Source organism: Chiloscyllium punctatum, chromosome 26, assembly GCF_047496795.1.
Source record: "Chiloscyllium punctatum isolate Juve2018m chromosome 26, sChiPun1.3, whole genome shotgun sequence".
Lineage (NCBI taxonomy): Eukaryota > Metazoa > Chordata > Chondrichthyes > Orectolobiformes > Hemiscylliidae > Chiloscyllium > Chiloscyllium punctatum.
The window spans coordinates 45,668,488-45,693,789 of record NC_092764.1 but is presented as its reverse complement, the minus strand read 5'-3'; the positions used below and the strand labels follow the sequence as shown (position 1 = coordinate 45,693,789).

The window sequence follows — 25,302 nt, the reverse complement described above, 5'->3', positions numbered from 1 at the left end:
ACCTCATAATGTGCAGTGTAACATAATAGTACTGGTAGAGGATTGGTTAGCCAACAGAGAGTATTCATAAATGGATCATTTTCAAGTTGGCAAGATGCAATAAATGGAGTGGCATAGGGATCTGTTCTGGGGCTTGACATATTTACAATTCATATCAATAACTTGGGATGAAATAACTGAATGTATGGTAGTTGTTTTGTTGGTGACACAGTGATAAGAGGAAAGAGAGTTTTGAAGTTTGCAAAGGGACGTGAATAAATAAGGAAGTGGACAAAAAATGTGGCAGATGGAGTATAATGTCATAAAATGCAAACTTGTCAATTTTGACAGGAACTTTAGAAAAGCTGCATATGGAGAAAGATTGAAAAACTCTGAATTATGAAGGGATCTAGGTGTCCTAATATAGGTACCTTATGTTAGTATACAGATAGAATAATTGATTAGGAAGATAAATAGGATGTCGTTTTTTTGCAAAGGAAATAGAATATAAATATCTTGCTATAGTTGTGCAGGGTATTGGTGAAATCACATCTGGAGTACACTGGACTTTCTGATGATCAGATAGTCCATATTCCTGTACAGGTGGGAGTTACAAAAATGTATCCTGCAGAATCCTGATTCTAGCAGACTCCAAAGAAATTGCCTGGGAAATAGAAGATTGCAGTGAGCAATTCATCGACATCTGGAACCCTCTGAAAGTATCCATATAAACTGAACATTCAGAGGATTTCAATGTAATTAAGTAAGCATTTGCTCAGGGAATGTTAGACTATTAAATACATAGTCCTAAGGAACTATTCAAATAATCCCATGATCACCTCCCCACCCAGGTATACTGCCCCCCAGGCTACTTACACACCCACAGGCCTGACCTGACAACTCGCGCAAGACCTGACAGACATGCTCCGCTTTGGAACAGCATGATTCAGATGAGCAACTTCTCCAGAAAATTATTTGCATATTTTCAAAACAATGAAAATACAACTTGTGCATAATAAACTTTGATGTGGATGGAACATTAATCACACTAGTTTAACTAAAGAAACATGTGTTCAGAATTTCAAAAACAACATTGTCCATAATTAGATGTTATCGCTAAATTCCTGGCATTGTATTTAATTCTTCAACATGAAGTTCCAGTGTCAGAAACCATGTCTTTTACTGTTGCTACAAGGCAGCTGTGATATGTAATTGAACTCTTTAGTTATTGAACTGAAAGACTGGCAGATTGGGGTCCTCTTTAATGCTTCAGCCATTTTTGTATATCTTGCATCAGCAACTGGAGATATCAAAAATATTCAATCTCACATACTCCAGTATCAGTTTAAGGCTGGAATTTAATGGCCTCCATCCACTTCCCTGAGGTGAGTTTGAAGTTGGTGGGGATCATTTACTTTACTGAGAGGGTGTAAGATGGGGAGTTACAGCCTTCCCACCTCTGCTACTGTTATGTCCCTGCTGGAATAACTCATGCATGGAGTAGTTCACCCACCCTGCACCAACTGACTCAAAAGGTGAACAATTAATGACCTCACAAGGGTCTCATCCTGCCACCATGGAGGAGTTGCAATACAAGAAGGCCAAAAAACCAGCCCTCTATTGGGTTTGTTTGCAGGCTGCCCAGGATAGGGAGGTTCCTCCTACAAGGGTGATCAGTGGACACTGCATTGGAAAGTGAGGATCACTGAGGCTCAGAACCCACCACCCTTTCCATTACCTTTCTCATGACCCCTACACTGTGAACACCTCCCCTTGTCCTGCCTTTACTCAGCTTGGACCCGAGGTCCTTCACTGATTCTGGGCCTCAGTAACTGCCACTGCCCACACTGGCATAGGAATAAGACACTGCTGTCAGCTTCTGACTGACCGGCCACCCATGGGATTGGGGTTGGGACCCTCTGTTCCACCTCTCCAGTCGAATTGCTATTCCATAGAGCCGCTGGCCTTCAATTGTCTCACATCTCTTTCAGAGGAATATCCGCCCCCAGGGTCCTGATCATGTAAATGGGTCTATCAGTGACCACTCAATTACCTGACTGGCATGTAATCATAGAGGAGGCAGCATTGGTCTCTCATAGGCTCTTCAGCCAATGATCATTATCCCCAACACCTCTATAACATTCGTCCCAAGGATTCCAAGGGGTGGATCCTAACTTTGCACCTTAGTATACAGCAGGCTATAACAAGTCACTGTAGCACTTTTAACAATGCTCTCTATAGTAAGTTCCCTTGACTTCAAACGAGACGCAGTCACCAAATTGGTGCACGTCTCATGTCAATATCAGCAGGAACATCTCAGTTGTGTCTAACTTGTATTTGTTTTCTCATACAAACTGAATCTTGCAGTTTAAGAACTTGTTCCACTTCTAATTCTCATCCATCATAAGAAAGATAACGTGTTTTGAACTTACCTTCGGGGTGGTCTGCTTTGAGAAAATTTGATACAAAATAAAAAAATCTCCAAACCAGCTATTTGTTGAGAATGCAGTTTCAAACAATTAAATCGGCCAATTCCCATTGACCCTACATGAGATGTAGCAATTGAGGATAGTTTATGAGTTGATTAGAATCAAATCCCCAGTTCATAAATGTCCAAGAGAAGAAAAGAAAATCAGTAGTAAACCATTCTTGTAAAAAAAACCAAACCAGATGGCCACTTCATTACATGTTACACTGGTAATGATCTTTACAGCAGCTATTATCATTTAATGATATTTTTCCACCACCTGTATTTACAGTGAAGCCTTTATTGAACCTTTGGGGCTAAAGCAAACTGACTAGTTCACACAGGTACCTTTTAGACTAGCTGACAAATGTTTAAAATGACATAATGCCCTCATATCGGAACCGGGAGAGGTTGTAACAGCAGACCCATCTGTGTTTAAATGTGGATCTGATGTGAATTCCTTACTATGTTATTTTATTGGTGGTTTGATTAGTTTGCCTCTTGGTGCATTCTCTATGTTCAGCTCCTACTAAATTAAATTCGAAACCTGTTAAGTCTAAGAAAACCTGCATGCTTAGATTTTTTATTAATTAAAAGCACAGTAACGTATCAGAGTTTTGTTGATCATTCTTCCACAAATAAGGTTTGAGAGGCGGTGGGTGAAAGAGTATGTTGAATATTCTTTTTCCCGTTCCTCCTTCTAGATCTTTTCCTGGATATTATTGATAACTATACTTGCAGTTCCAACAAGCCCTTCCTTTTTGATTATTTTTTAGACCGCTTGCTCTCCGAATCACTTCAGTGGAGCACTTTGTACTGATTTATATATTGCACGTCCACAACTATTTGGACAATTCTCCCCCCGTTCCACACCTTGTATTGTCCCATTCAGTTGGGGCAGTTTCTTAATCTCATAGCTTTAGATTCTGTACCAAGGTTCTGAAAACATCTACCTTCGACTCAACCAGGGATTCTTCATTGCCATGGCGGAAAAGGTCTTCAGTGAATATACTATATTATCCCTGCTTCTGACTTGGAGGTTGGTTAGTTCATTTGGATGTATAGCTGGTTTGTAATGCAGAGTAATACCAACAGCATGGGTTTGAATCCCACATTGGCTAAATTCAATTTCTTCCACCATTCAACCATTGTCTCAGGCTAAAATTACTATCAGTCATCTCTCTCAAATGAGACAGTAGTCCAATAATCCTCTGGGATTATGCTGATTTTACTTTGTTTTTGTCACAGAGTCTTAGAGTCCTATAGCACAGAGGAAGGCCCAAACTGGTCCAAGCCAACCAAAATGTCCCACTTACACTAACCCCATTTCCCTCCACTTGGCCCATATTCTTCTAAAGCTTTCCTATCCATGTATTTATTCAAATGCCTTTTAAATATTGTTAATGTAACTGCCTCAACCACTTCTGCTGGCAGCTCATTCCATATGCTTACCACGCTTGGTGCAAAAAGTTGTCCCTCAGGTTCCCTTTTAATTTTTCCCCTCTAATCTTTTTAACTGATGCCCGCTGGGTCCACAATTCCCCAACCCTTGGAAAAAGAGTGAGTGCACTCACCCTTTCCATGCCTCTCATGATCTTAAACACTTCTCTAAGATATCCCTCAGTCTCATACGGTCTGAGGAAAGAAGTCCTAGCTTGTCCAACCTCTCCTGATAACTCAGACTATTGAGTCCTGATAATATCCTTGTAAATTTCTTCTGCACTCTTTCCAGTTTAACAACATCCTTCCTGTAGCAAGTTGACCACAACTGAACACAATACTCCAAGTGTGACCTCACTAGTGTACTGTATAACTGCAACATTACTTCCAAACTTCTATACTCAATGCCCTGACTGATGAAGGCCTTCTTCACTGCCCTGTCTACCTGTGACTCCACTTTCAGAGAACCGTGCACCTGAACTCCAAGATCCCCTTTGTCCCACTAAACTCTTTAAGGCTCTACAATTCACCATGAAACTCCTACCTTGATTTGACTTTCCAAAATGCAAGAACTTATCTATATTAAACTATATTTGCCATTTCTTGGCCTACTTCCCCAGCTAATCAAGGTCCTGCTGCAATTTCTGATAACCTTCCTCATTGTCCGCAATATGCCTATTTTAGTGTCATCTGCAAATTGCTATTCATGCCTTCTACATTCTCATGATCTCCCATTCACAAAGCCATGCTGATGACTCCTAATCAAATCCTGTCCTTCCAAGTGCATGTATATCTTATCTCTCAGAGTCTTCTTAAATAACTTAAGCATACTTGTCTATAGTTCCCAGGTTCCTTGTTGCGGCCATTCTTGAATAAGGGCACAACATTCACTATCCTCCAGTCTTCCAAGACCTCACCATGGCTAACAATGATGCAAAGGTATCAGCCAGGGCCCCTGCAATTTCTTCTCCAGTGTCTTGCAGTAGTCTTGGATATATCTGGTCAGGACCAGGTGATTTATCCACCTTTATACATTCTAATATGTCCAACACCTCCTCTCCCGTGATATGTATTGTCTCCAAGATATGACCACTACCTTCCACAAGCTCCCTCGTCTTCGTGCCTTTCTCCACAGTAAACACAGAGAGGAAATATTCATTGAGTACCTCACCCATCTCCAGTGGTTCTACACATACATGCTCCCTTTGGTCCTTGAGGGGTCTTATTCTCTCTCTAGTTATTCTTTTTACTTTAATAGACTGAAAGAACCTCTTTGGATTCACCCTAGTCTTCTCAGCCAAGGCTATCTTGTGCCCCTTTTCATCCTCCTGATTTCCTTCTTCAGTAAACTCCTGTATCCCCATTTACCTCCAGAATTCCCTTGAACCCAGCTGCCTGTACCTGAGCCATGCTTCCTTCTTTTTTTCAGGTCAAAGCCTGGACACCTCCTTGTCATCTAGGGTTCCCTATTCCCGTCAACCTTGCCTTTCACCCTCACAGGAACATGTAGACATTTAACTCTAGCTATCTCACTTTTAAAGGCCTCCCACTTGCCAGAAGTTCCTTTGTCTGCAAACAAACTACTCCAATCAAGCCCTACAAGCTGTTGTCTAATTCCACCAAAATTTCCCTTGGACCCAATTTAGAACTTGAACCTGTGGACCAGTTTTGTCCCTCTCCATATCTATTTTAAAATGGAGAGAAACAATGGTCACTGGTCCCAAAGTGCTTCCCCACTGTCACCTCAGTCACATGTCCTGCCCTATTTCCCAGACATCTGTCTTATCTCACAACTTTGAAAGATTCTCCCTGATCTGCATTTCCTCTGAACAGCTTCAACACATGACAAATGATCTTTAACTATTTGTGTAACATTCATGAGATTTCACTGACAAACATCTTTCCCCACTTTACAGAGTAACTTATCTTTTCGTAACACCTTTGATTATTCTTCCACTATCCTCACTTCTACCTCTCTTCTCCTGGGCAAATACAAATATCTCCCAATCATCTCTTCCACAACAACTATCCAGAGCTTCAAACATCCCCACCATGTGAGACAATAGTTTGTGAGTAATTCCTGTAATCTGCACTGGAAGCATCAGATGTAGATTAATGGCCACTTTGGTAATTGTACATTCCATACATGTGTCTTTAAAAAAAGATTCTTGTGATATTAGCATTGCTAACAAGGTCAACTTTCCTTTTTTATACTTAATTGCCTTGGTAGTGGGCTTTCTATCTGATCCAGTGCAGCCGAAGGTGTGGAAGAATAAGGACTTTCTAAGAGACAGGATCTACATGCATTTTCTAAGCAATCGAATTGACAGGCATTTGGAGAGGCAAGGGTTTATTTATGATAGTCGGCATGGCTTTGTGTGTGGGAAATTGTGCCTCACAAATTTGTTTGAGGTTTTTGAAGGGGTGACCAAGAAAGTAGGTGAGGGCAGTGCGGTAGATATTGTCTACATGGACTTTAGCAGACCTTTGACAAGGTACTGCATGGTGGGTTGTTGAATAAGGTTAAATCTCCCGGGATCCAGGGAGAGCTGGCCAATTGGATACAAAATCAGCTTGAAGGCAGAAGACAGAGGGTTGTTTTTCAAACTGGAGCCCTGTGCCCAGCGGTGTGCCACAGGGATCAGTACTGGGTCCACTGTTATTCATCACTTGTGATTTGGATGAGAATTTAAGAGATATGGTTAGTAAGTTTGTGGGTGACACCAAGATTAGTGGTCGAGTGGACAACAAAGAAGATTATCTGGGAATACAGTAAAATCTTGGTCAACTGGGCCAGTGGGTTAAAGAATGGCGAATGGAGTTTAATTTAGATAAATGCAAGGTGTTGCATTTTGGTAGCTCAAACCAGGACAGGACTTGTACAGTTAATGGTTGGGGTCTGGGGGTGCAATAGATCAAAGCAATCTAGGGGTACATGTTCATAGCTCCTTGAAAGTGGAGTCACAGTTAGACAGGGTGATGAAGAAGGCTTTTGGCATGCTTGCATTCATTGGTCAGAGCATTGAACATAGGAGTTGTGACATTTTGTTGCAGCTGTACAAGACATTGGTCAGGCCAAATTTGGAGTACTACGTGCAGTTCTTATCACCCTATTATAGAAAGAATATTATTAAATTAGAGAGAGAGCAGAAAAGATTTACTAGGATGCTACCTAGACTGGAAGGTTTGTGTTATAAGGAGAAGCTGGATAGGTTGGGACTTTTTCTCTAGAGCATAGGAGCCTGAGGGGTGACCTTAGATTAGATTAGATTACAGTGTGGAAACAGGCCCTTCGGCCCAACAAGTCCACACCGACCCACAACCCACCCATACCCCTATATTTACCCCTTACCTAACACTACAGGCAATTTAGCATGGCCAATTCACCTGACCTGCACATCTTTGGACTGTGGAAGGAAACCGGAGCACCTGGAGGAAACCCACGCAGACACAGGGAAAATGACTGTGTGGAGTTTGCACAGTCGCCTGTGTCGGGAATTGAACCCAGGTCTCTGGCACTGTAAGGCAGCAGTGCTAACCACTGTGCCACCGTGCCGCCCCAAATATAGAGATACCTTATAGAGATCTATAAAATCATGAGAGGCATAGATAAAGGTAGATAGCGAACATCATTTCCCCATGGTAGGGGTGAGTAAAACTAGAGGGCTTAGATTTAAGGTGAAAGGGGAGTGATGTAAAAGGGTCTAGAGGGGCAATTTTTTTTCACACAGAGGGTGGTGAATGTCTGGAATAGGTTACCAAAGGTAGTGGTGGCGGTAAGTACAATTGTGTCATTAAAGTACATGGATGGGATAGGTATGGAGGGATATGGGCCAAATGCAGGCAAGTGGGACTAAATTAATTGTGAAACCTGGGTGGCATGGAAAAGTTGGGCCAAAGAGCTTCAAACTCCCAGAAACAGCAATGTGATATCTGTTTTTGTGATGATGATTGAATGATAAATATTGACCAGAACACCAGAAATACCTCCTCTTCTTCAAAATAGTGCAATAAAATCTTTTACCTCCAGCAGAAAATGGAGATGTGGTCTTGCTTTAACATCTTGTCTAATATATTAGCTGACAGTGGCTACTGCTGAGGCTGCAGGACAAAGAAGAGGATATCTCCATGTCAGTGTATCCTTAAGGAAAAAATAAGCTTCTTTTGATAAATCTCACACAATCCTCAGAACTGCACTTGCTGTCAGCCTTGAGTGGGACCTCATTGCATTGAGGGTGACTGGGCAACATTCAGGGATAAAGTGGTTTCCATTGCCCCAGAGACTCTCATCACTATCTCTTGTAAGCATTAAGAATGTTCCAATAAAAACAATGGAGTAATCCATTGGAGAAGAATTATCTCTCCAGCTTTTACCTCAATTATTCAAGAATGATGCCCACCGTGATAGTCATAGGACAGTTCAATGCAAACTCAGAGGGATGCAAGAAACTTGGTTAAATCAGAACTTCAGTCATGTGTAGATCATGTGGTCCCCAGTCTACTTGTTCATCACTAACACTCAGTGCCAAAAGGCCAATCCTATTCAAAGGAAAAGCTCAACTTCCAGAAAGTTGGACAGATCACATTAACCACACCTTCAATCAGCCTTTATCTGTCAATGAAGAATTCATCATCAGTTGCCAAAGGTTGCCATCAACTGCTGTCCTGATGACCCTCCCACACTGTTAGAAATAATGAAGGCAATCAAAGCCCTATCAATCAGCAAAGATCAGAGAGCCAATGCTTTCCCAGCTGAGGTCTACAAGTTTGGAAATCAATGCCTGGTCAAGATCTCACTGAACCCTTTCAGTCTATGTGGCACCGAGAAACTATCCCACAAGAAGACAAAGATGTCCCCAGTAGCTACCTATAAAAGTAAAAATCACCAATCCTACAACAATCAGGGAGGAATCTCATACCTCTCCATCACCAATAAATACAAACCAAATTTCACCATTTGTACTACAGTCTATCAACCAAGATCTGCTGCCCGAGAGTTCATGCAATTTCAGACACCATTAAAGAACCACTAATGTAGTTCAGAAGAAATGCCAAGAACTGGACTTGGACATCTACACCATGTTTATGGCTTTATCAAGGCCTAAGCTGCACTCAGCCATGAGCGTCTTGGAGGGTAATGCAAAAAATTGGAATTCTCTGAGAAATTCGTCACAAAGATTCAACAATCCTACGACAGCATGTTTGTGCATGGCCTGGAAGGCAGTGAGTCTTTTGACTCATTTCCAGTCATTAATGGTATTAAATAAGGCTAAGTGCCAGTGCTAAGCCTTTTCAAAATATTTCTCTCTGCTATAGTCTCTGATGCCTTCCATGATGGTGATCCTGCCACCAAAATCAGATATTGCATGAATAGAAAGCTACTCAGTGACTCTGGGCAAAAACCAAGATTTCTAAGGATATACTTCATGGTTTCCTGTTTGCCAGCGATTGTTTACCAGCTGCCCATTCAAAGGTGGACACACATCGTTGCACGGAATTGTTCTTTGTGACTGCAACAATTTTAGTCTTATGATGTGCACAATGAAAATGCAAGTAACCAGTCTGGTCTAGAGCCTCTATCTTGAGCCCAAAGTTTCATCCTTTACAAGAACTGGTCAGCAGTGCGTAAGTTCACTTATCTTAGCAGCACATTCTCTTGAGCTGTCTGCCTTTAGATTGAAATATCAATATTTACCAAAGCAAGTACAGCCTTCAGCAGAGTTCAAGCATTAGTCTGGAAATGCAGAGGAGTAAGCCCCTCTACCAGACCCAAATTTGTAGAGCAATAACTGTACCCATTCTGCTAGATACAAACAAGACATGCACAGTATACTAGAGTCATGCAAAACAGCTTAACTACTTTCACTTGAGCTAGCTTCAGAAGCTTTTGAAAGTCAAACAGCAGGACAAGATACATCCAGTCAAGAAGTGTTCACCCAAGCTGGCAAGTGAAGCATCCACACCATATTAAAACAATAACACTTGAGTTGGGCTGGTCATGTAGCCAGAATGCCTAAGACCTGTTTACTAACATAAATCTTCTGTGCAGATCATAAGTCTGAGGAGTGCTCACATGGTGATCATAAGCAATGCTGCAAGGAAATTCTGAAGGCTTCACATGTGAATATTAACACTGACTTCAGGTGCTGGCTGAATTTCGCCAAGATTATTGCATAGTCACAACAACAACTAGGAGGCTATATAGGAACGCACATAGTTTGAAGATACTCAGACTGTTTATGCGAATAATTAGTATGGCAATATCTGAGTCAATATTTTAGTCGACAGACTAACTTTATAATAGGAAACTAAGAGTCTGTGAAAAGATTTGTAGCTCGGGTGCTTGTTGTTGTGGTTCTGTTCGCCGAGCTGAGAATTTGTGTTGCAGACATTTCGTCCCCTGTCTAGGTGACATCCTCAGTGCTTGGGAGCCTCCTGTGAAGCACTTCTGTGATCTTTCCTCCGGCATTGGTAGTGGTTTGAATCTGCCACTTCCGGTTGTCAGTTCCAGCTATCCGTTGCAGTGGCCGGTATATTGGGTCCAGGTCGATGTGTATGTTGATAGAATCTATGGATGAGTGCCATGCCTCTAGGAATTCCCTGGCTGTTCTCTGTTTGGCTTGTCCTATAATAGTAGTGTTGTCCCAGTCAAATTCATGTTGCTTGTCATCTGCGTGTGTGGCTACTAAGGATAGCTGGTCGTGTCGTTTCGTGGCTAGTTGGTGTTCATGGATGCGGATCGTTAGCTGTCTTCCTGTTTGTCCTATGTAGTGTACAAAATCCCATGCAAGGACTGCACAAAACACTACATAGGACAAACAGGAAGACAGCTAACGATCCGCATCCATGAACACCAACTAGCCACGAAACGACACGACCAGCTATCCTTAGTAGCCACACGCAGATGACAAGCAACATGAATTCAACTGGGACAACACTACTATTATAGGACAAACCAAACAGAGAACAGCCAGGGAATTCCTAGAGGCATGGCACTCACCCACAGACTCAATCAATAAGCACGTCGACCTGGACCCAATATACCGACCACTGCAGCGGACAGCTGGAACTGACAACCAGAAGCGGCAGATTCAAACCACTACAAATGCCGGAGGAAAGATCACAGAAGCGCTTCACAGGAGGCTCCCAAGCACTGAGGATGTCACCTAGACAGGGGACGAAACGTCTGCAACACAAATTCTCAGCTCGGCGAACAGAACTACAACAAGGAAACTAAGATTTGAATATTGTAGATTATAAAGCACAGGAACAGAAAATATAACTTAGCAATAAATGTCCTTAAGATAAATATTTGTTTGTCCAAATCTCTCATTTACTTTATTGACACATAGCTCTTCTTCCTTTCCATACCCAGTATGGAAAATGTAACTCACAAAGGAATTTGATATCACAGGAACTGAGTCTCTTCCATTGGCCATAGGACTATTCAACTATTGGGTTGTTACACCAATGTCAATCGTGTCCCTATTCAATTCTTATTTGGTCACATTCTAGGTATTTTTACTCAAGCTTTTATATTTGTTATGACACAAATATGGAGTAGATTGGACTTGAACCTAGGCCTTCTGGCTCAAAGATAGGGATATAACCACTGTGGCACATCAGCCCTCTCACTCACGTGGAAATGGGTCACTAAATAGTGACCAGTTGTGTTTTGCCTTTTGCTAACCTACCAGAGATTAAACCTGTTACATTTTGTCAATAACATGAGGAAGAACTCAATTCTCTAACATTATGCGTATAAAACATAATGGCAATGATTTCCTTACTAATTTCGACACTATCATTTTCGCCAAAGGTATTGGCTATGTTCCCTTAAAAAATTCCTACTTTAACAAATATAACTCTTAAAAATCCAGAAAATTCAATATATCTAATTGTTTTTGTAAATGTTAATTTTACTGAATTATATTTGAATGTCATAGCCGTCACATGAAATCTTTAAGACCTCTCTCTTGATTATTTCTATTTATCATTATCAGAGCTAAAAATCAGCAGGACATGTCTGGTTTAACTAGGGCTAAACATATAAATGTTGACAGAAGACAGATGTTAGTGTCTGATGCTAACACAACCAAAGCATGAGAAGTTGAAGAAGTAAAACAAGATTGACAGGTCTCAGCAACACACAGTGGCACTGAAGGAAGAGTAGTTGCACCCTACAGGCAGGAGGGAGCCTGAGTGATAGATCCAGGTTACTGAATGATACTCAGCAGGCTTGTCAGTTTATTAGACAAAGCAATTGAAAAGTATAATTGAAGGTACCTGAGATTTTGTTGTCAAATAATTGAGGTAATCTGGAATTAATAAATAAGTCGAAATGTAACAAGGTGACTTTTCACAATTATGTGAAATGTATCAGTTGTTTGAGGCATAAAATTGAATAAATGTTAAAATATATGTGGGCTAAATTGGAAAGCACACAAAGACAGACACAGGGATTACAATGCATGACTGAATTGCCATCTATTTTAATTCTCCATCCCACTCCCCATGTGACCTGTCCATCCTTGGCCTCCTCCACAGTCAGAGTGAGGCCAAATATAAACCTGATATTTCGCTTGGGGAGCTTACAGCGCAATGGCCTCAATACTGACTTCACCAGCTTAAAATTCTCTCCACCCTGAGCCTTATCCCATGCACAGCTCCCTCTTGTACTACTCCCCCACCTTGCCTCCCTGAACTGACCTAACCTGTCTATCTTCCCACTCGCCTATCCACTTCCTCCCTCCCACTGACAAATCACAATAACCCCCTATCTGCATCCACCTGTCACTATTCCACTTACCCTTCCCCTAGCCCGATCTCCTTTCCCCTCATTTACTTCTGGGCTCCCCTCCCCCTCCCCCTCCCCAGTCCTGACAAAGGGTTTCGGCCCAAAACATTAACTTCCCTGCTCCACTATCAGATGCTGTCTGACTCGCTGTGCTTTTCCAGCTTCACATCTATTGGCTCTTGCTTCAAGTATATGCAGTCCTTACTGCCTCCAAGGCAAAGGAAGTGAACTAGCCCACTTTCGCAGCATGTAGGTTTTTATGATGACTGTTTCTAGGCTTAGAGTATTCTGAGGTAAACTTAATTGAAAACAATAATCAGTCACATGGAGATGGTTTTGGAAGTGGCAGGACAGGGAATTTCTGAAGGTGGCTTCATTTACCCATCCAAGCAATTTTGTCAGAGGTTTGATCAGACTGTCACTGGCTACCTACCCAGCAGTGATGAGCAGCTAATTGGGATCAACTCACAGCTGGTGCCTGAAAGTGGCCTTCCAGCAACAAAGGATGCCATCAACATCTCTTGTCAATCTCTCAACAGCATTAACAGAGACAGCCTGTTTAAGGCCATCTCCAGGAAGACTGTGCATCCAAGTAAGCCTCAGGAAATGCTCCTGCCTGGTATTCAAAAATAATGTTGGTGAGGTTCCACCCTATGTATCCATAACTTAGCTGTGTAACTACTGTAACTACTGCAATGGGACCTCCAGCACCAAGGAGCAGGGAGCAGGACGGCAGAGAGCAGAGCAAATAGAGCAGTTGAGCTGGGATATCCAACAATAGGTGATGACAGTGAGGGAGGCCACCAGGCAGGGCAGCTGGAAAAGTCAAACAGACCCTCTCTGGTAGAAAGGGCATTTTTGGGGAAAGGAGTCCTAATCATTAGGTTGGTCATGTAAACAAAGGATTTCCTCAACAAGATGTAAACCATGGACTTATTAGCATGTAAATATTGTGTCTTCCTTGTTTAACTGTAATATCCTTTCATGTTTGTAATGACTTGATGGTAGTGGATTAAAGAAGCCCTGCTTCACAATCTTTAGGCCATCTACGTGCTCAAATCCCATGTCAGAATATAGTACTCATTTTCACATGTCAGCACCACTCTTGACTTGTGGTGTTATGCATGTTATCCCTAAAGTACTTCATTCATTTTTATTAGTAATCTAGCTCGGTATATATACACTCCGTACAAGTGTATGACTAGAGCACACAAGTGACAACAATACTAACAGCGTCAAGCTGGCATACATCTGATACAATTAGAGAAGCAATGAAGATAGCCAGGGTATTTTTTTACAGTCAGTTGGTTCAGCCTTTACTAAAAGTGATATGCTTGCAGGAGTTAATATTAAAATGGTTTCAAACCTATTTATTCATCTGAGTCACAACAAACTATCCTCCATATATTATTTCTAAATGCAGAATAAACCATAATGTAGTCAGCTTTTAACAAGCCAGATTTGTAAAGACTCCAAAGAACACATACAAAAAGCAAAATCTATAAAGACTTTAATTCAACACATCTGACAAGACAGATCTCTACAGATGTATATTTCAACTCTGTTTTAATTGCATTCTATTCACAGTAATCGTAAAGACAGAAGTGTCAAGTCTTAATCAGAGCAAGTTCAGTAATGCAGAAGAAATCAACCCAAAGTGTTGATCATACAAAAGAATTGCTCCACAAAAACAACTCTATCAATCCAGTTGAGGTTATTTGTGTTTTCTGTAAAACAGAGTGAATTTACTGATCCTTCATATGATGGGATGTTAAAAATATTGCCTGTAGCTAATAACAGATTTTGTAGATAACTTCAGTGAATACTTCAAAAGCAACATTAATACACAAGACACATTCAGGAAATTAATGACAGTTCATCCTTGTAGACATGAAGGCTCCAAGTTCAACGACAACAGACTGATGAGATACTGTGCTTGTTGTGGCATTTCTTTACATTTAGCAAAAAAGCATTTCTTATAAATACTGAACAACTGTTGCATATGTATTAGCTTATGAAACACGTTGTAATTAAGTTCTTATCAGAAGACTCCCTCCTTCACTTGTATGATAAAATAGTGTGGTACACCAGTTCTGTGTACTGTATAGGGGAGTTTGGAGTTTAGAATTCTTAACACTGCAATTTCTAACCCCTGTTGACCACCAGGAAAGCAAATAGACAAGCTCAGAACATCCTGGATTAGTGGGGCTGGAAAAGCACAGCAATTCAGGCAGCATCCGAGGAGCCGTAAAATCGATGTTTCGGGCAAAACCCTTCATCAGGCTGTATTCCTGATGAAGGGCTTTTGCCTGAAACATCGATTTTACTGCTCCTCGGATGCTGCCTGAATTGCTGTGCTTTTCCAGCCCCACTAATCCAGAATATGGTTTCCAGCATCTGCAGTCATTGTTTTTACCAAGCTCAGATCATTGTTTGCCTCTGAATCAGACCATCATTCATTTGGAAGTAATGTGTCTGTACACCCTCTTCCCTGAAAGCGGCTTGCTTGCAGAGATTAAAAATTATAAACAAGTAAATAAATGGGAATAAATTTGGGAGTATAAACTTTTGAGGCAAGTTATTCTGATTCTTGAGATCAACAAGTATTTATCACATGTGAAAGTTAGGAAGAAAGAGGTAATAAACAATCTGATGGTAAGTTCTCTGTCTGTCTAATGGCAACAGGTATTCCTCAACCATCAATTATATAATACCTAGATTATAGGAGGTCTCAAAGGAATCACCGGCTTTACCAAGATATGGGGCTAGATTTCAATCAAGGGGTTCAGGAGCTTGGAGTAGGGACTTGATCCGTACCACAACCTCATATGGTGTGCTTTAATCTCACTCATGAGGATTTTCAATTCTTCAGCTAACTAAAAGCCAGGGAGGAGACACCATCCAGTAATGGATAGTGGGAGTGTTCCCAATACTGGAAGGACAACGGGAAGCCCTCCAGCATTCAGTGATTGGCACCTCCACTGGCTGAGGTAGGAGCTATGGATCTGAGGATGGAGAAAGCAAGGCAGGTAGGTTTGGGTGGAATCCAGCCCCGAGGTGGTAGGTTGAGTGGTGAGGGCCATTCAATCAGGCAAGAGGAGGTAGGATGAGTAACCCACCACTCCCCACCATCACCCAATTAAGTCAAGGGCAGGAAAGCTGATGGCTAGCTTTCCTTTCCAGATCTTAATTAAGGCATTAAAGAGGGCAATTAATACCCAAATCCAAAGCTCTTTCTAACTAACAATGGCCAGGTAGGAAGGTCACCAGGCATGAAGGCTGAAAAGCAAAACTCTGTTAAGTTTAAATGTGGACTCCCAGGGAGTGTCTCTTATTCCAAGCCTCTCACTATCTGACCAATAGATGAGACATCTGAAAGGGAGGGTAATAGCTCAGAGCCCACTACCTGTGCTTCCCTCCCAACACATACAGCAGTTCCCTCCCTGAAAATCCCTTCCCACCCTCACTCACCTATAGCTGGGTCCCTCACTAATCCCATGGATGAATTACCAGCAGCATTACTCCCAGTGGTACTAATTAATTGCTGGCTCCTGATTGATGAACAATCTTCAGAGAGGGATTTCTGTTTGTGCTGGGTCCGAAATCCTGGAGGCGATTGCATGATTACAGTAAATTGCATGATTGACATTTAATTCCAGCAGATCTTCACCGATTGAGGCAGCACATGACTCTTGCAAGTTCTCCAGCCAACAAGAAGCAACCCCCATCTCTAAAGGTAAATTCCATTCTTTGCTTTCATGTTTTCAAATGCCACAGTTACTTGTTCCAAGTGACAAATTTGATAATCCTGGTGGGTGTATTGGAAGGGGCCGCTTATGTAATTGATACCACCTCAGTTGGAATAGAAAGTGGAAAGCCCAGGCAGCCAATCCCTTCTCAAGTCACCCTCATTAAAAATGGCCCAGGCTCAAAGTAATGGCAAGAAACCAGACTGGAAGCCAATGGCACCAATGGCCTGGCTGTGATCTGAATCCCAAACTCTTACAAAATCACAACTCATGATATGCTGTAGTGATGAAGGAATTTCAACAGTTGGATATTAACAAAATTCAATTTATTATTAAAAGGAGGTTTATTTAATTATGTTTGCCCAGTCTAAAGAATTAGAAAACAGTGGATCAGCAGTTAGCACTGCTGTCTCACAGCATCAGGGAGCCGGGTTCAATTCCAGCCCCAGGTGACTATCTGTGTGGAGGTTGCACATTCTCCCCGTGTCTGCGTGGGTTTCCTCCGGGTTTCCTCCCACAGTCCAGAGGTGTGCAGGTTAGGTGAATTGGCCATGCTAAATTGCCCATGGTGTTCAGGGATGTATAGGTTAGGTGCATTTGTCAGGGTAAATGTAAACTGATGGGTAGAGGAATGGGTCTAGGTGGGTTACTCTTTGGAAGGTGAGTCAGAGCTTTTTGGGCAAAATGGCCTGTTTCCACACTGTAGGGATTCTATGAATAAGTTATTTAGAGAACTCAACATTTCTTCCTAATCTTATAAAATTCCACTAAATAACTTCTTCAATGAAGGAAATGTATTCTTGCTTTAAATTTTATTCCGGTTATCATTGTATTCCATGATGGTCATGGTTACAATAAAACTTCAAATTTCATTGCTGTCTAATTCAATTGTTATGAAAGCCACTGCACACAAGTGGCAAGTTTACTGAAGATGACATGATCTGTAATTAAGGTAGGATGTTTTAAATTTAGGCTTTTTATATTGAATAGAAACATTGCGTGATGTTGTAAAATCTAACAGAAAGTGAAAGTCATTAGTTGGAAAAAGGTGTGATAGCCATGACAAAGTAAAAGAGGCATTTTACTTAGTAGTGATATTTTTGTAATATTACACCAAGATCTCTCCTTGGCAACATGCTCTGAAAACATAATGTATGAACAGCACTCTTTAGCCTAAATAACAAATACAGCAATTTTTCAAATTCACTTAAAACACAATATATGTCAAGTGCCTCAATACTGTTGCTCAAATGGCAATAATAATGAAGAACAATAGATATTACAACATTTTAAGAGTTTCTGCATAAAAGTCTATGTAAGTGAGGCTTCCTCATAAGAACAACATTGATACATTTAGAAAAACGAAAACCAGTCATTTAATTGCCATGAAAATGGGTTCAATTAATCAAGGCTGAGAGTGCAAATGAGTACTTAATGAATTGCAGGTTTCAGACCCCTCGCCTAAAGTATCTTTCAATCACATCCAAAGAGATCAAAATGAGAAAAACAGTGAATTAAACAGTACTTTAAAAATATTTGTACTAAGTACACGAAGAGTCAATTGTGGTGAATGCAGGGGTGTGCAGTGGTAGGATGGGGGGAGTGGGTATAATTTGATTTTCATTGAAATAAATGGATTTTTCTAAAATAAATAGAATTTAAAAGCCAATGCATTGATTTTAACATTCAAAAGTATTCTAAATTCAGGGACAGCCCCATTAAATTGGAAAATTGCAAAGGTAACTCTTTAATTCAAACAAGGTGGAAGACAAGAAATAGGCCAGTTAGCTTAATATCTGTCATAAGGAAGATGTTAGAAGCTATTATTGCAGATATTCTAACAGTTACATTGAAAAAAAATTCAAGGTATTCACACAAAGTCAGCATAGTTTTTGTGAAAAAGAAATCATGAACCAATTTACTGGAGTTTTATGAAGAAGTAACATGTAATAAAGGGGAACTAGTGAATACACACACACATTAGATTTCCAGAAGGCATTATTAAAACACCCCAACATTAAGTTATTGCAGAAAGTGAAAGCTCCTCGTATAGGGGGTAACATTTTTAAAATTCATTTTGTGAGATGTGGGCGTCACTGGCTGTCCAGCATTTATTGCCTGTCCCTAGCTGCCCTTGTCAAGATGGTGGTGAGCTGCCTTCATGAACGGCTGCAGTCCACCTGCTGTGGGTTGACCCATGATGCCATTAGGGAGGGAATTCCAAGATTTTGACCCAGTGACAGTGAAGTCATGATGGTGAGTGGCTTGGAGGGGAACTTGAACTTGGTGGTGTTTCCATATATTTGCTGCCAGATGGAAATGGCCCTGGGTTCAGAAATTGCTGTCTGAGAATCTTTGGTGAATTTCTGCAGTGCATCTTGTAGATAGTACACACTGTTGCTCCTGAGCGTTGGTGTTGGAGGGAATGGATGCAATGCCAGTCAAGCAGGCTGCTTTGTCCTGTGTGTCAGCTATGACTTCAACCAGTGGAAAGTTTGCCCCCCGATTCGCATTGACTCCAGTTTTGCCAGAGCTCCTTGATACCACACTCGCTCAAATACAGCTGTGATGTCAAGGACTGTCACTTTTACTTTGCCTCAGGAATTCAGCTCTTTTGTCCATGTTTGAGTCAAGGCTGTAAGGAGGTCAGGAGCTAAGTGGCCCTGGTGGAACCCCAACTGGACGTCACTGAGCAGTTGCTGCTCGATAGCATTGTTGATGACACCCTTCATCATTTTATTGATGATTCAGAATAGACTGTTAGGGTGGTAATTTGCCTTGAATTTGTCTTGCTTTTTAATTTTGGGTCATACCTGGGCAATTTTCCACATTGTAGAATAGATGCCAGTGTTGTAACTGTACTATAACAGCTTGGTGAGGGGATTGGCCAGTTCTGGAGTACTACAGCCAAAATGTTGTCAGGACTCGTGGCTTTTGCAGTATCCAGTGTCTCCAATTGTTTCTTGACATCACACAGCGTGAATCGAATTGGCTGGAGACTGGCATCTGTGATGTCAGAGACCACTGGAGGAGGCCAAGGTGGATCATCCGCTCAGTACTTCTGGCTGATGATTGCTGCGAATGCTTCAGACTTATCGTTTGCACAGATATGCTGCATTTTTCCATCATTGTGGATGGAGATATTTGTGAAGCCTAGTAATCCAGTGAGTTGTTTAACCATCCACCACCATTCATGTGATAGAATCTCGGAGCTTAAATCTGACTTGTTGGTTGTTGGATTGCTTTGTTATGTCTCTCTCTTGCTGCTTCTGCTGTTTGCCATGCAAGTAGTCCTGTTTGTTGACTTCGCCAGGTTGACACCTCATCTTCAGGTATGCCTGGTGCTGCACCTGGCATACCCTCCTGCACTCTCCAAAGAACCAATGTTGATCCCCTGGCTTGATGGTAATGGTTTAATGGGAGATATGCTGAGCCATGAGGTTACAGATTGTACTGGAGTACAATTCTGCTGCTGATGGCCCTCAGCACCTCATAGATGCGCAGTCTTGATTTGCTAGTTCTGTTCAAAGGCTGTCCCATTCAGCACAGTGATAGCACCACACAACAGGATGGAGGTTTTTCTCGATGTGAAGTCAGGACTTCATCTCTACAAGGGCTGTGTGCAGGTCACTCTTACTGATACTATCATGGACAGATACATCTGCAGCTGGCAGATTGGTAAGGATTGGTAAAAATCTTATTAGTTCCCTCACCACCTGCTGCAGACCCAGTCTAGCAGCTATGTCCTTTAGAACCCAGCCAGCTCGATCAATAGTTCTGCTGCCGAGCCCCTCTCAGTGGTGAACATTTATATCCATCCACCCAAAGTGGATTTGTGTCCTTGCCAACCTCAGTGCTTCCTTTGACTGTTGTTCAATATGAAGGAGTACCGATTCATCAGCTGAGGGAGGATGGTATGCGGCAAACAGCAGGAGGTTTCCTTGCCCATGTTTAACCTGAAGCCATGAGTCTTCATGGGGTCGATAGTCAATGTTGCGGACTCCCAGAGTGACTCCCTCCCAACTGTTTACCACTGTGTTGCCACCTCTACTGGGTCTGTCCTGCAGGTGGCACAGGACTTATCCAGGGATGGCGATGGCGGTGTCTGGGACATTGCTTTAATGTATAATTCCATGAGTATGACTATGTCAGGCTGTTGCTTGACTAGTCTGTGAGACAGTTCTCCCAATTTTTGCACTAGCTCCCTGATGTTGGTAAGGAAGACTTTGCAAGATCAAGAGTGCCTAGGTCGATGCCATTAACTTTTCCAGTGCTGAGGTCAATGCCAGGTGATCTGTCAGATTTCATTTCTTTGAGACTTTGTAAAGATCGATGCAACTGAGTGTGCTTGCTAGACCATCTCAGAGAGCAATTGAGAATCAACCATATTGCTGTGGAGTCATATTTGGCCAGACCAGGTAAGGATGGCAGTTTCCTTCCCTAAAGGACATTAGTGAACTAGATGGGTTTTTCCAACAATCTACAATGGATTCATGGTGATCAGTAAATTCCTAATTCCATATTTTTAAAAATTGAATTCAAATTCCAACATCTGCTGTGGCGGGATTCGAACCTGGGTCTCCAGAGTATTAGCTGAGTTTCTGAATAAATAGTTTAGTGATGATAGCACTATGTCATCACCTTCCTTAAGGCATTGATGGAAGATTGACTAGCTAACAGGAAATAAAAGCTGATTGGCCTCCATATTGAAGGAAGGATTCAAATCGATTGACAACAGTATGGAGATGGTTTGCTAAAATAATTCCTGGAAGGGGCAGGTTATATTATGAGGAAAAGTTGGAGAGGCCAGGCTTTTACCTGCTAGAGTTTAAAAGATCAAAGTGCAACTTGATTAAATCACATAAAATCTTTACAAAACTTGAATGCATGGATGTGGAAAGGTTGTTTCTTTCTGTGGGACAACCTACAACTAGGGCTTACTGTATAAAAATAGCTCTTCTTTGAGTTTTAAATTCTTTGTTTCATCTCTCCATTCTTTCATGTATAGTTACATTTCAATGCAACTTAATGATTTTCTTTTTACTTTGTATCTTTAAAAAATGAATAAAATTAGAGACATAATTATCACAGTTCAATGGTTTGAATTATCTTCATCATTTGTCTTCATCAATTGTCTTCCTCAAAGTCACTTGACACGAATGTCGTTACTCATCATTTTCTTGAAGATGCATGTTAATATGTAATCAGACAAGAAGTTTTGAACAATCTGGCCAGAATCTTTTTGTGGCTTTTATTTTTGAAAACACTAGCCTTCTCTCTATTGCCTCTATTTTCCCTATCCATACTCCTACCCACCAACACTCCCCTCCCAAACTCAAGATGTTATGCCACATTCTTCCATGTTGCACATCTAGTACTTCAGTTTGGAACTGATCATTTTTAGCTTCTAGGAGGTGTTACAACTCTAACAAGGAGGTGTACACTGGTAATCAAGCTCAACGACTCCAAATTGTAAATGTTTAGTTGTTGAATTAAATCACCAAAATGGTCATTGCGTCTCTCTTTTGGACACTGTCTGGTGTAAAAGAAATGTCCACCAGGCTTCTTTCATGAACTCAAAATAACTCCATAATAAGAAAGATTTATTTTCTAAACAAGTGGTAAACTAAGCTACTAATTAGAATTTAACTATATCCCTTTAATCACCATTTCATACACAGATAGGACAACACAAATCTGTAGAAATATAATTTCGAAAAAATAGGCAAACAAGGAACAACATTTCTGGGGGTCAAAGGTACAAATTCAGAATATAGATTGAACTCACCTCTCACGGTTCCTTTGTTTCCTGTCAATGAGATCAGAATGCTGACAGCCACAGGAACATCTTCAGAGTAATTTTCAAATTCAGATGGGAAACAGTTTGAAATCCTGATATGTGAAACATAACCAAGTTTCACAAATACTTCACTTTGAAATGTTTCAACAAGTTTTATGTTGTCTCTTACTGAGTGTAAAACAGTGACAGACAGAGAGAAAAAAAATAGAGCTCTGCATTTTCTTACAAGCCTGTCCAACTGCCCACATCTAGGTCTATGAAAGCACACAGTAACTTCAGAACAGAGACTGTTGCAAGGTAACAAACATCTCAAACGCCAGGGTTTTCCAAGCTTGTTCATTTTTTTGTGCATTTATTTATTTAGCTTGTTTATTGTGGCAATTAAGAACGACAAAATCTGATTCATAGCTCTCTTGAAGGCTCTACTGGACTCTTCCACCTAAATTACTATTTTTCCTCTGCACAACAGATAATCCACAGTTCTTTTTGACTTTTTAACATTTTCCTTCCAACAAATCACAAGAAACCTTCTTCAAACCAGAAATGCTCAAACCATTTCATATTCCCGTACATCACAGTCCATAATTTATATATCTGTAACAAACGAGGTAATCCTGGGTGACATGGAAATGTGGGACTTCAAATTTATAATCGTCTAGATGGGAGTACATTGATCAAAACCTGAGCAATGTGGTCACTCTCCAAAAGAAGCAATGCTGTTAAATGACGCTGTATTTTCTTGATGTAAATCTGCCATTTCAAGAAGATTTAAATGAATCTACGATCAATTAATGTCTCTTGCTTAAGTAGTGTTGACAAAGGCTGTCTAGACTATAAAGGAAGAATAATATTCCATTGTGCAGATAGAATTTTTATTTTGCTTTGATATTCTGATCTGCTGCCTGGCCAACTGTTTGTAGCTTGGCAAGTCAATGTTATATTTATTGTAGCATCTAACACCACCCAGCTGTTCAAAGAGTTCTGGATATATTAATTGTATAGAGTATAACATACCAAGCATTTCTTCCTGACTGATGTCTTTTTGAATAAATATTCCTGAATGTTTAATGCTGTTATTTATTTTCTCTTTCAAATAAGACTTTGCAAAACACATTTCCTCAGAGTCTTTGAAATAAAGATAGAATAATCTAAACCCACTGGTTCTAAGCTGTGGTTCAATTTGTGGTTCATATGATTATTCAGGGCTGGTACTGAAGAACGTTTTGGACTTCTAGTTAATATGAACATTCCTCCTTTCTGCTTGGCAACACACATTTCATTTTCTCCATAGGAGCTACAAATAAAACAAAAACCTCATCCCTCAACACACTGTGTTGATGACTCCCCTTCACCATAAAATGTACCACAATGAGATATGTTTACGGTTTACTGCTTGAAGAGTAGCACTTTACTCTAGCTGGACACATGTCAGCTGTATCACATTCTGGGTTGAGCGCCTATCAACAAATAATGGGAATGTGAGGTGAAAGGAAAGGTGTGTCTTCATTTTACCACAATAATCTCGGAGTTAAGCTATAAAATTGTCATTATAAAAATTTAAGGTTATAAAAACTGAAGCTAAACAGCCGCTTATCAGACCATAAAAATATTAGAAAATTTTCAACATTACTATTTTTTTGCAAAAGGATCTTGTTAAATTGAAAAACTTTGGGGAAGGAGTAAAGACCCATAGTACAGCTTACAGCCTAAGTTTGAACAGAACTGGACAGAAATCAGTTAAATCAGAAAACAAAGAATTTATTAGTCTCATGATTGATAGAAGCAAGAGAAAATAGGGGGGAGGTAAAGGAGTGTGGCAGCTTTGGTGTCCTGTTATGACAGGTTATTGTAGGAGATGGTACAATGAGTCTCTATTGTCGGGGTGGTGACATAAAATGAAAAGAAAGCCTCGTGAAAGCACAACTGTCAGCTAAAAATAAGTATTAGCAACAATCTGTCAAAGTGACTATTCCATTGTAGTTTCAATGTGTTTACCTTCATCAGTAACTCATGCAGCATCAGCTACACGTAAGTTGTAATCAAACAGGAACTATTGGGCATTGAACTATGCCATAACTTTCCTAGATCTTGAACGCCCTTTCCTTGCATTATTACCCTGTCCTTTCTCAATCACATCATCATTCAGAATGTCAAAGACTGTTAATGGGTTGCCATGCATTCTAAGCCTTACAGAAGGCTTTCAGAAATAGTGTTCCTCCTTTGTGACATGGCTAATTTTCCCAAAATCCCCAACTATTTAATTTCAGGCAGGCAATTTTCCACTTACACAATTTATGTATCCCCCGGCAACTAAGAAAATCTTTTCACCCAGAGTTATGGACATTTTGAGCAATTGATGAAATTAGCACACTGTGTTTTGTGCCACTGCGAAATCTGAGGGTTATTTTAATGTACCCCCTACCTCACCTCACCCCACAATGTGTATGTTTAGGCAAGGTAGAGGTTAAAGTGTTAAATATCAGAAATGTGACACCAATATGCCGCTAACCTACCCACTTTCAGGACAAACAGGATCACTCAGCTACTGACCTCATTACAGCCTTCATCCAAACATGGATGAAAGAGCTGAATTTCATAGGTGAGGGGAGAGTGACTGCCCTTGACCAAGCGTTGCATCAGGGATTTCTAGTAAAACAGAAGCTAATGGGAATCAGGGAGTAACTACCTGCAGGTTGTAATCATTCCTGGCACAAAGGAAGATAGTTGATAAGGACTGGAGACTCCAGAACATCTCTGCTGAAGTTCCTGAGAACTGTGTCCAAGGTCCAACCATCTTCAGATGCTTCATCAATAACCTTCCCTCCATCATGATAATATGTGTAGGAATGTTCACTGATGATTGCACAATGTACAACACCATTTATGACTCCTCAGATACTGAAACAGTCCATGCCCAAATGCAACAAGACCTTGACAATATCCAGGCTTGAGCTGACAACAGGCAAGTAACATTCACAATCTCACATGTGCCAGATGATGATCATAGCCAAGAAAAGAGATTCTTTTGCTATTCAATGGTGTGACTTTCAATAAATCCACTGATGTCTAC

At 40.8% G+C, this 25,302-nt stretch overlaps 1 long non-coding RNA gene across 1 annotated transcript in view; it reads right to left on the bottom strand.

Moving 5' to 3' along the window:
• The window catches only part of LOC140496166 (uncharacterized), a 40,922-nt gene extending 18,658 nt beyond the window's left edge, over window positions 1–22,264 (bottom strand). The window contains exon 1 of the long non-coding RNA XR_011964191.1: window positions 22,221–22,264. This is a non-coding gene — a long non-coding RNA (uncharacterized lncRNA). The remainder of the gene's footprint in view (window positions 1–22,220) is intronic.
• Window positions 22,265–25,302: the final 3,038 nt, after the last annotated feature.